This window comes from Hypomesus transpacificus, chromosome 9 (genome assembly GCF_021917145.1).
Source record: "Hypomesus transpacificus isolate Combined female chromosome 9, fHypTra1, whole genome shotgun sequence".
Taxonomy (NCBI): domain Eukaryota; kingdom Metazoa; phylum Chordata; class Actinopteri; order Osmeriformes; family Osmeridae; genus Hypomesus; species Hypomesus transpacificus.
The window spans coordinates 19,172,892-19,182,995 of NC_061068.1; the positions used below are offsets into that span (position 1 = coordinate 19,172,892).

Here is a 10,104-nt window from a genome sequence, read left to right on the forward strand (position 1 = left end):
CAGCCCTCTCTACCCAGCCCTCTCTACCCAGCCCTCTCTACCCAGCCCTCTCTACCCAGCCCTCTCTACCCAGCCCTCTCTCACCCAGCCCTCTCTACCCAGGCCTCTCTACCCAGTCCTCTCTACCCAGCCCTCTCTACCCAGGCCTCTCTACCCAGCCCTCTCTACCCAGCCCTCTCTACCCAGCCCTCTCTACCCAGCCCTCTCTACCCAGGCCTCTCTACCCAGGCCTCTCTACCCAGGCCTCTCTACCCAGGCCTCTCTACCCAGCCCTCTCTACCCAGCCCTCTCTACCCAGGCCTCTCTACCCAGGCCTCTCTACCCAGCCCTCTCTACCCAGCCCTGGGAGGAGTGAAGGCTGGGGCCCATTCAGGGGAGTGGAGCTATGGACATAACATGCAATCAGACCGTATGGTGTGGTAGCAGTATTGTAGCAACGGAAATTCCTATGTCCAGGCTTGAAAAAAGGGGTTGTAAAAATAAAGTTTGATTTGATTAATGTTTTATTTGCTTAAACAGATGTCTTGAATAGTATGATTTATTTAACTAGCCTCTGTATTTTTTGGTTGAGTTGTTGGGCCACACGAACTTCGGGACACAAACAATTTTGTTTGATTCTGACTGTTTGTCAGATAATAAAAGAAAGGAAGATTCCGGGGGGTGTCTTTGCTGACAAAAACCAACAGGAACCCACAACAATTATAGCTGTATGAACTGTACTATACTAATAATACTGTAGCACTAGTTTAGTATACGGTGTATAGTATCATGTATACTAAATGTACTATGCTAATACTACTGTACTACTAATGTAGTATACCCCTGTGTATTAACTGTACTATGTTTATACTACTGTAGCACTAATGTAGTAATATAGTATATACATATTGTCTGTGGTACACTGTACACTAACTGTCCAATACAAATGTAACTGTAGTGTGAGCGAGTGTTGAGTTATCACTGGAGCCTCCCAGTGTTGGTAGTGAGGCTCCTCTGTCTTGGGAGATACTATTGGGGTAAAGATGCGCTGTGAGGACAGAGCAGGAGAGGAGAGGAAGGTCGAGGAAGAGAGGAGAGTCAAAGAAAAGATAAGACAGGGGAAGAGGAAAGGAAAGGAGAAGGGATGAGCGGATGGATGAGAGAAGACGAGAGCAGAAGTCATGAATCCCTGCTCTGAACTACTCAGCCCAGCTCTAATCAGTCTCATCCATCTCTATGAGTAATCACATGCTGTCAGACCAGGTCAGAATCCCCACCCAGGGCCCTGATAGAACACATGTGCTCTGTATGGACAGTTTGTTATCAATTGAAACACACATTCCACTCAGTCTATAGAAGTCAGCCAAATCATTACCTAGAAATCTGTGGCATGACGCGGTGTTGTCTGTGAACAAGACTAATTCCAATAACACTGCACATACTCACTAACGCGGGAAGTAAGGTGCAGCACCCCTGTTTATAGCCCAAAATGAATAAATTGAATGAAATTCATTAAGCGTAAGACAACTTTATTCATTTGAATATTCGTTTTCGTATCAAGGTTGTGCAATGAGCACCACAGACAGCGTACAAGCACTCTGCATACTCAAGCAGCAGTGGAATATTTGATCAATGTTGTTAGTTTAGTGTCTATATGTGCACTCATTCCTGCCAGGCCCAATTCTGCTCATTTCCAATTTTTACATTTCAAACATGTTTGCAATGTGTATCTTCAGCATCCTTCAGAGGCAGTGAGTTGAGTTATTTCTTGATCCCCGGGGGTCCCCCCTTCTCTCTTCTCCTTTACCTCTTCTTGTTCTCATTTCCTCACCTCTCCTTTCCTCTCCTCCCCCTTTGCTCTCCTCTCTCTCCTACCTAGTGGTGGGTATTGAACAGACTTAGAACAGCCCGACCTGAATCAACAAAAGATCAAACCCATCATGTATGTGACTATGTTTACTGCCACCACATCCTGCAAGTGATGTCCAGCTTAAGTAAACAGAGGGTTGCATAGTTAGTACGATTCACTGCGGATCGAACCAACCAAAACAAATATGGACGCCAAAACGGTCCATTACAAACCTGCTCTCCTGAGATCAATGGGTGCAGAGTTATGACTTCTCCAGCGATGTGTCCACAGGGATAGAAGAGAGTGCCGTTCTCACCTTAGTGGTCTGTGGAGGGGGAAGACAACACTTCAGTCCACTGTTTATCAACTGGGGGTCTGACCTTGGGTTAGGGTTACACATCTTACTCGTACCAGAACAGACTGTCTGTAACCCAATACTTAACTAACCGTTTTGGCGTGTGTGTGCATAGGCTGCTGGCTTCCTTCAACATGCTGTAACATCACACGACTGGACCCCTGGAGAGAGGGAAGAGGCTGGAAGTCTTAAGACTTCAAAGACCGAAGCAGTCCTCTTTTTCTCTTAGGTTTGTTCGCATTTTATCCATATGAGTGCACTCTGTTCCTACTGTGGGCCTACTTTACCTACAGAGCCGACGCTGATGGCAAACCCATTTTGAAGCTTATTTGTAAAAGATGCTATAAAACATGTTGTGCAAGGGAGGAAATATTTCTAACCTCGCCAAGCACCTCTGTGACAGACCAACACGCCGAGTACAAAAAACGACAGGTTAGCAAATAAGCTAGTTGGCTAGCCAGTTGGTAGGATGGTGAAATACATAGCCTGTATGTCAGGCCTACCCTACTGTATCGTTAATAGAATGACAAGAAAGCAGAAAACTGGAGTTCCAAAACGACAAATATATTAGCTACAGTGGGGATCTCATTTTGGTGCTTTTTTAAAACAGTCACTAGTTAAATAGCATAGTAGCTAGCTACATGTTGAGTGGCTCAGACAGAACAGCTGATTAAAAAAGACACACTCCCATCGTAAAATGTTCTTTCTACGGAGAGCCTGTCCACTCCCTATAGACCCATTCTTTGTTTGTACAGATTCGGGATGCGCGCGCAATGTGGTTGCAGAAAACCGGGAACGGATAGCATCTATAATGGCAAAAGGACCACACGGATGATACAAATAGTTAGATTTAAAAAGACCAAAAAGGTCAAGGAGGACAGCCTTTAAGAGAGAAAGCGATTCCAAATTGATCTGTCACATCATAATTTTGATTTGGGTCACGAAAGTCTTGAAATTTCAGTGAGAATGTCTCCCGGTAGACCGTATTGTCTTAGGCGGCAGCCAGTCTCTTCGGTTGCGTCATGTCAAAATTTCACCATTTTACAGTTCGGTCAATTCTACATAAAAGGTTTTACACCAAAAAAAGTCAAGCAGGGCATCATTCAAGAGATATGGGAATTCTGTTTTTAGCCAGCCAACATTTATTATTTTAAGCCAAAAAACATGTTGTGCATATTTAGATGAGTGCCTTTTTCTCTTGGCCATTTATTTTACTTCATTTAAAATTTATAGCCTCTATATTGGCAGTAATTAACAGTAATACCAAATGTATAATGTTTTAGAAAAAAATTAAAACAATATGGTTTGGAATGATATTTGAATTTCCTATGTCGAAATTACAGCAGCTTACAGCTACTTGCACCTGGCGCCTCTGGTACAGCCGCATCTTCGGGCTGCAAACTATGTATTCTATACTTCTACATTGTGCAGCATTTGCTTGCTGTTTCGTTGTTTTTCTCCTTTTCTTTTCCTTTCCATTTCTTTGCTAAAGAAACAACGATGTTACTTAAAACAGCTCCAACGTATTGGCTGTACCCGGAAGACGATTGATTTTTGACCAATCGTGATCTGTAAAATGGACGGTGCACCGTTCGAGTTTACACGGGGGAAATGCCCACCCCCACCCTTTGGATTTTGGATCGCTCCAGTTAAACAGTTGAATGGTATTAAGGCCGTCCTCAAAGTGAGCGTAAACTATTAGGATTTTTTTTCTTGAATAGTGCCGTGGCCGTAGCGGCCGTTTGTTTGACCTATGGCCAGTCCGACTTAGATATCGAGTATCAAATCAGTATCGAATCAGTTTCAAGTATCGTTTCGGTATCGAGTATCGTAATACTAAACTTGGTATTGGTATCGAAGTAAAAATGTTGGTATTGTGACAAATGGCAAACCCTCCACACAAGCATACCATTAATCCTCCCCACCCTTCCCATGGATGTTGACCACACACACACATACATTTGCAAAGGACAATAAACTAAACAATATTTTTCAAATTCTTGTATTGATGTATCAAATAGTGAGTGAATATTCATAGTACAACGGGAATTCCTAGGAATAGGATTAATTGTACAAACATCTGATTCAGATGAAATGGTAAATAAAAAATGTTCACAACCAGGCTGAAAACAAGATGAAGAGCTCTTAATTTGCTGTGAGACTCACGCATTTCAGCCATTTCTCACGCATTTCAACCCGTTCTCAAACTGAGAAGTCAAGGATAATTTACATTTAGTCATTTAGCAGATGCTCTTATCCAGAGCGACTTACAGTAAGTACAGGGATATTTTCCCATAGTTATACAGAGTAAAAAGCATCATCACAAACGCACACACCACCCCCTCTGGTCGGCCGGAATTGTTACCCAAAGTTGACAAGATGGGAATCTCACGCCAAACTTTTGATCAAATTTGAGAGCCATGTTCTGTCAAGATTCTGCTACAACACTGCCACCTACTGGACTGATTATGTGTTTGCAGGTTATAATTAGTGCCGTAGAATGCAGTTCGTCTCAATTTGCTGTGGTTGGGCCTACGATCATGATGACGATGGTATCAGGGGCCTGTTCCATAAAGCGAATATATCTTGGCTTATTTGGTAAAATCATTTCAAATTAAGTGTGAAATCTAGCGTCAAAAAAACGGAATAAATCTGAATGTGTATTCTGATCTAAAAGTAGGCTACACCACAATTCCTTGATTAAAATCACTTATGTCCAACAACAAACCACTGCGCTGCTCTTACAACAACCCAAAAATGTAGTCTAAAAGTGCCAAATGAAAGTATTGGTCTCAGCACCCCTGGGTTGAATCAACGTCTGCGTCATAGCAAGGAGGTTTACGGTAATTTCTCCACATTACCGAGTGATCTCACTCAATGTTTGTAAACATGCGTCAAGCACATGTGATTCTGACGGAGGAAAAAGAACTTACTAGAAATGATCCAACCAGAGCACGGGGGAGTGTCAGGGGCGTGGTTCCCGTGTTGCGCTATGGAAAAATCGATAGGGATACTGTCAGGATGCGAACGGAGGCATTGAAGATTTGAAATCATCACAATGAGTCTTGGAAACAGGTGAGCCGCCATAAAGTCAAAAATACGTGGTTGGGAGGACGGGACCAAAAAGAATGCGCCTTAAGGAAAGCTATGTAAGTAATGTGTTTTTATTATTCGAGCTGCATTATGGCAGTACATTTAATAACGACTACGTAGTCTAGCTAACTCATCAAAAAATACTTTTTGTGATTGGTCATCTCAAACATCTCCTTATATTTAAACTAAAACTAAACACAATGTCTAGATAAAAGTGAACATTTGAATATTTTTTTGTTCAATTTGACGTAAGGTATAGCCTATGGCTTGTGAACTCATCATGACGACTAGCCACTATATTAAACGCGTATCCATGAATAAATACTAATAAGACATGATGATAAGTATTATTATTATTATTGTTATGACTCAATTTGACTGCGTCAGAGAGGGAGAGAGTGAAAGCGAAATGCGACGGGGCAATGGAATCTCCTGGGGATTGTACCTGCAGGAATTAGCTAACTGGTAAGCGTAGTAAAAAACATGGCCAAGGGCTATTAAAAAAAAACAATCGGTTTATATGTTATCGATGAAGGAATTTCGTGTAAACAAAGCACGGTAGCGAAGGAGATGGCGTGCGAAGGGAGAGCTTGGAAGAGGATGCTGCGCAACAGAGATATATAGTGCGTAATCCAGGGAGAAGAGGATGTTACGCAGTTCATATTGGCACGGTCACCTTTTACCCCAAGGCCTCTTTAAACTTTATCAAGAAACCTTCAGAATGAATCAGAATGGCGGACAAACAATAAATCATTTGTCAGATGTGTCAAATATTTTACAATTGTTTTCATTCTGGATAGGTCTGGTTTGTTGTTTGTTGAGTTTGAGTCAAAAAGAGCTAACGTGATATGAATTAAAGATGATTGGTAGTACTTTGTTTTAATATTAGGCGAAATAGACATTATGCGCGGATGAAGACCACAATGCGAAATCAAAATCTATTTTAGTGCGCACTTGATGTGATGTAAACAAACCATATTTTCCAAACATAGAGGGCGCTGTTGAGCATGTTTCTTTGACTTTTCCCCTATTTAATGTGCGTCCAACTGTTTACATAAAATTAACCATCGTTTATGTTTGCACCAGGAGTTCATAAGGAGGTTATCTTATATAATAATCCATACAGACTGTGTAGTCATGTGCATTTCAACTGATCATCTCAACTGAACCGTCAAATATGTGCTGTCAAAGCAGGCTCTACTCAAATAGGAGAGATTCATTCAGGTGGGTAGAATGGACTCTGTTTGGAATGAAATTAAACCCACACCTGAAAGAGTACAATATGGGGTGTGACCCACCTGTTGTCAGGTCTCTGTTGTTGTTGACAGTGAAACTGCGAGCCTCCCAACCCTGCTCCTCATCAGGAACTGAAGAAGGAGAAAGGAGGTCTGGATTCAGTGGTGGAGTGTGTGTGGTGGGGGGAGACATACTCACCTCCCACGACCTCCGAGGTGAACGTGACGCACCAGAGCCTCTCTGCTGCCGTAGCTGCCAAGGGGAGGGGCTCAGCCAGTGACGGGATACTCGATGAAAACTAGAGAGAGACAAGGATGGGAGAGAGAAAAAGAGAGAGCAATAGGAGAGAGGGATAGAGATAGAGAGAGAGCGAAAAGCGTTATAAAGATCAGCAGTTGTACATTCTGAATAGAAAGCTGATACTAGGGGAAACATGATCACAATAATGATTTTCTTTGAACAAACTCATACTTAAACAATCTAATGACAAGGGGGAAAGTGTTGTTTAACTGAAAATTGAGATATTAACCAATGGCAAACTGGTGAGACAGGCAATTTCACAATACTGGAAACAAATTCAATGTCAAAAAGAATCTTACAAGTTAAACAAGTTTAGAAAGGTCAAGGTTGACATACTCTAATTGCCTAAATTAGTGTTAAACGGTACTGCGATGGCAATTAAAATGTTGTAAGATTACGATGGCAATTAAGATCAATACTAATAATTACGGTGATTAGTTGATTCAGTATTAACTTAATTGGAGTTTGTGCATGTTCACATAAAAGGGATGCGTTCTAACCTGGGAATCAGACAAATCTTTCAGCTCATTGGTCCGGCGATGTCGGATGCACATTTTTTGAATAATCTGTTTTCCCCCGAAAAAAATTATAATATCAGGAGACGAGGAGTTTAAAGAACTTAACACTGTGGAGGCCAACAAAGCCAGGGAGGCATGTTGCCAGGAAAGTAAACATTTAAGAATACTGCTCTTGTCATGTTCTATATTTTGTCTCATGGACTCTTCCTTTGTGGTATGAAGATGTAAGATGTAAGGACACTAAATTAGAGCTTATAGATGGGCTGCCAGAAAAAGAAAACAAACTAACTGGAAAAAGAAAACACGGACATACTAACATGACTACAAAGTTAGACGCTTGCTATGTGGTACATGGACCATCCCTTGATCAATGCCTCTCCCCCAAAACTTTCTTTACATTTTTAGGAAAGGGAGAATGCCAGTCGCTACATACGTCATTACTTCTGTGAGTGGCATTGGAGTCATCTGGCTATAGAAGTATTCCCTCAGAATTCCCTCAGATGTCAGACAACGTCATGTGGGTACGCTTGGATTTTGACAATCTCTAACCACGCTCGCACTGCAGAGTGAGCCCCTCACAATCCGTGCAATCCGTATATGTGACATAGGGCCTGATATAGGGTAACACCGAGTTAAACACAAAGATAAACTGTTTGGGGCAGTATTAGCGGCAATTGCCATGACAACTCATTTATGGGTTAAACATTATCCACCTTTTATAGTACGGGTAAATCAGGAAGTTACACCCAATATCACAAAGATACTCCTAAAGTTACCTGGATAAGCTAGTAACATTGCTTCGGAGTAGAGGCTGCTTGAGATTGTCGTGTTTTTTTCTTTCCTATCTCCCTCCTGCCCCTGCCCTCTCTCCCTCCCACTCCCTTCCTCCCTCGCTCTCTCTCCCTCCCACTCCCTTCCTCCCTTCCTCTCTCTCCCTTCGTCCCCCTTTCCTTCTTTTTCTCTTCTCCAGCCAGTGTTAACAACTGACCCACTTTTACAGAAAAGGAAACGTGTGACCTCAATACCTCCTGGAAGGCGGCCATTCCAGTCAGCCTAACACAAGTTACCACAACACAAGTCAACTCGACACACCACAAGTCAACAACACACCACAACCCTGTCAACACATAATGTCACATTCATGTTCTCAGCTTAACAGCTGATCCGGTAAGTACCAATGAGGTAAGCATTTTGCGTGACGTTTTCCTAAGCAAATATAACCTAACTTCCTTATTGCTGTGTCGCCTTATTGCCCTTGGCAGTGACAACCCTGTATGTGTCTGTAGAGGCAGAGTTGGTCGTGCGTCAGGCTGTCGGCACTCCTAGCTGCTTCAAAATACAACAACAAGAACAGGACCTGACCCACGGCTGTGTCTCCAGTAGGGTCGGCTTCACCTGTAAACATTCGGAGACAAAAGGGCCGCCCTCTTTCTGAACAACAGAGCTGAACTCTCCCTCTCAGAGATAATTCAGTTTAGGCGGTGGACTGGAGCCGAGAGATGACTGTGCTAAAATTAAACGACGGTGCCAGGCTGGTCCGCTGGAGGAAAAGGTAAAAATAGCCGAGTGGGTAGCGGGCCTGTTCACAGACATTGCTAGCAGAACAGCACCTACGCAGCATAATTGGGAAATCCTCTTACACTCATGTATACACGATCTGTTCTTTTTTCTCTCAAAATGTTTGATCGTGTTGCAGTCTGTCCGCCTAAAAATACGTCATAAACTCTGTCAACAGACCTGTCTAAGGGCTAAAGTGGGTTGAAACGCAATATTTCTGCTTGCACGCTAGTTCTTGTCTCTGTCGGTTCAATTCAGCGTCAAGCCCGCTTCTTTGATCTCGCGGAGCGTTTATGGTACAGTGTGTGTGTCACCAGAGGCTGGTGAGGAGCCACAGCAGCAAAGCCACGTTTCAGCTGCGGCAGTGTCATCCCGTCTTCTGTCAAATCACGCCGCCAGGCTTAACAGCGCTCTTTCTCTGGAGGAGAGGGACTGGCTCTCTCTATCGCGCACCATCATCAGTGGTTACTCTGAGTCGTGAGCACTATTAAGGTCATGGAAGACACACTGTAGTGCCACGCACTAACTTTTTCCTCTTTTTTTCAGAGGCGATGATGAGCCCAACTGCTTTTTTTTTGGGGGGGGGAGGGCGTCCGCCTGTCTTGACATCCTTCAACTCCACCATCATCGGTCTGAATGTGCCCCCCCCCTTTCCTGGCCCAGATAAATTAGGAGCTCTAATCTGTAAGAGGATTAATGCGTCCATGCTCCTGTATTCACCTGCCACGCTTACTCAGCTCCGCTACCCTTTTGTTACGTCATCGAGCCACGGCAGACATCCGGCCTGGAATGCCCCATGCTCCAGTTGTCATGGCGCCACGCACGCTGCCCCCCCCTCCCCCAGTGCAGCATGGGAAATGTTAGATCCTCATCTTACTGGTAGGACAGATGTCCACGGAGATGTTGATTAAGCCTCCTCTCTCATCCCGAGGATTTGATGTGCATGTCACAAAACAAGCATCCACTGTCCGTGTGGCATTGGAGCAATGACGATTTGGTGCGTTCAAGGAGAGAGGGAGAGAGTGTCCGGCCTAAAAAATAAACGGCGGGTGATGTTTGACACGAGCTTATCCGAACTGAAGTATAAAGTAACAGAATGTTTGGTTTGGCTTGAAAAGGGACGGATGCTCCTTTAAAAGCAGAGGATGGTCAGGTGACATGGCAAGCAGAAACAAAGTCAGCTGTAGAGACAGCAACTGTGAGCAACAGACTAGGAG

General features: G+C 43.5%; 1 long non-coding RNA gene across 1 annotated transcript; it reads right to left on the reverse strand.

The window, feature by feature from the left end:
- Window positions 1-1,491: 1,491 nt before the first annotated feature.
- Window positions 1,492-6,692, reverse strand: LOC124471661. The gene is made up of 4 exons (XR_006956553.1): window positions 6,575-6,692; window positions 5,117-5,173; window positions 2,062-2,153; window positions 1,492-1,854 (listed from the first exon to the last, which is right to left on the reverse strand). It is a non-coding gene; the product is annotated as an uncharacterized LOC124471661 (long non-coding RNA).
- Between the last annotated feature and the right edge of the window lie 3,412 nt (window positions 6,693-10,104).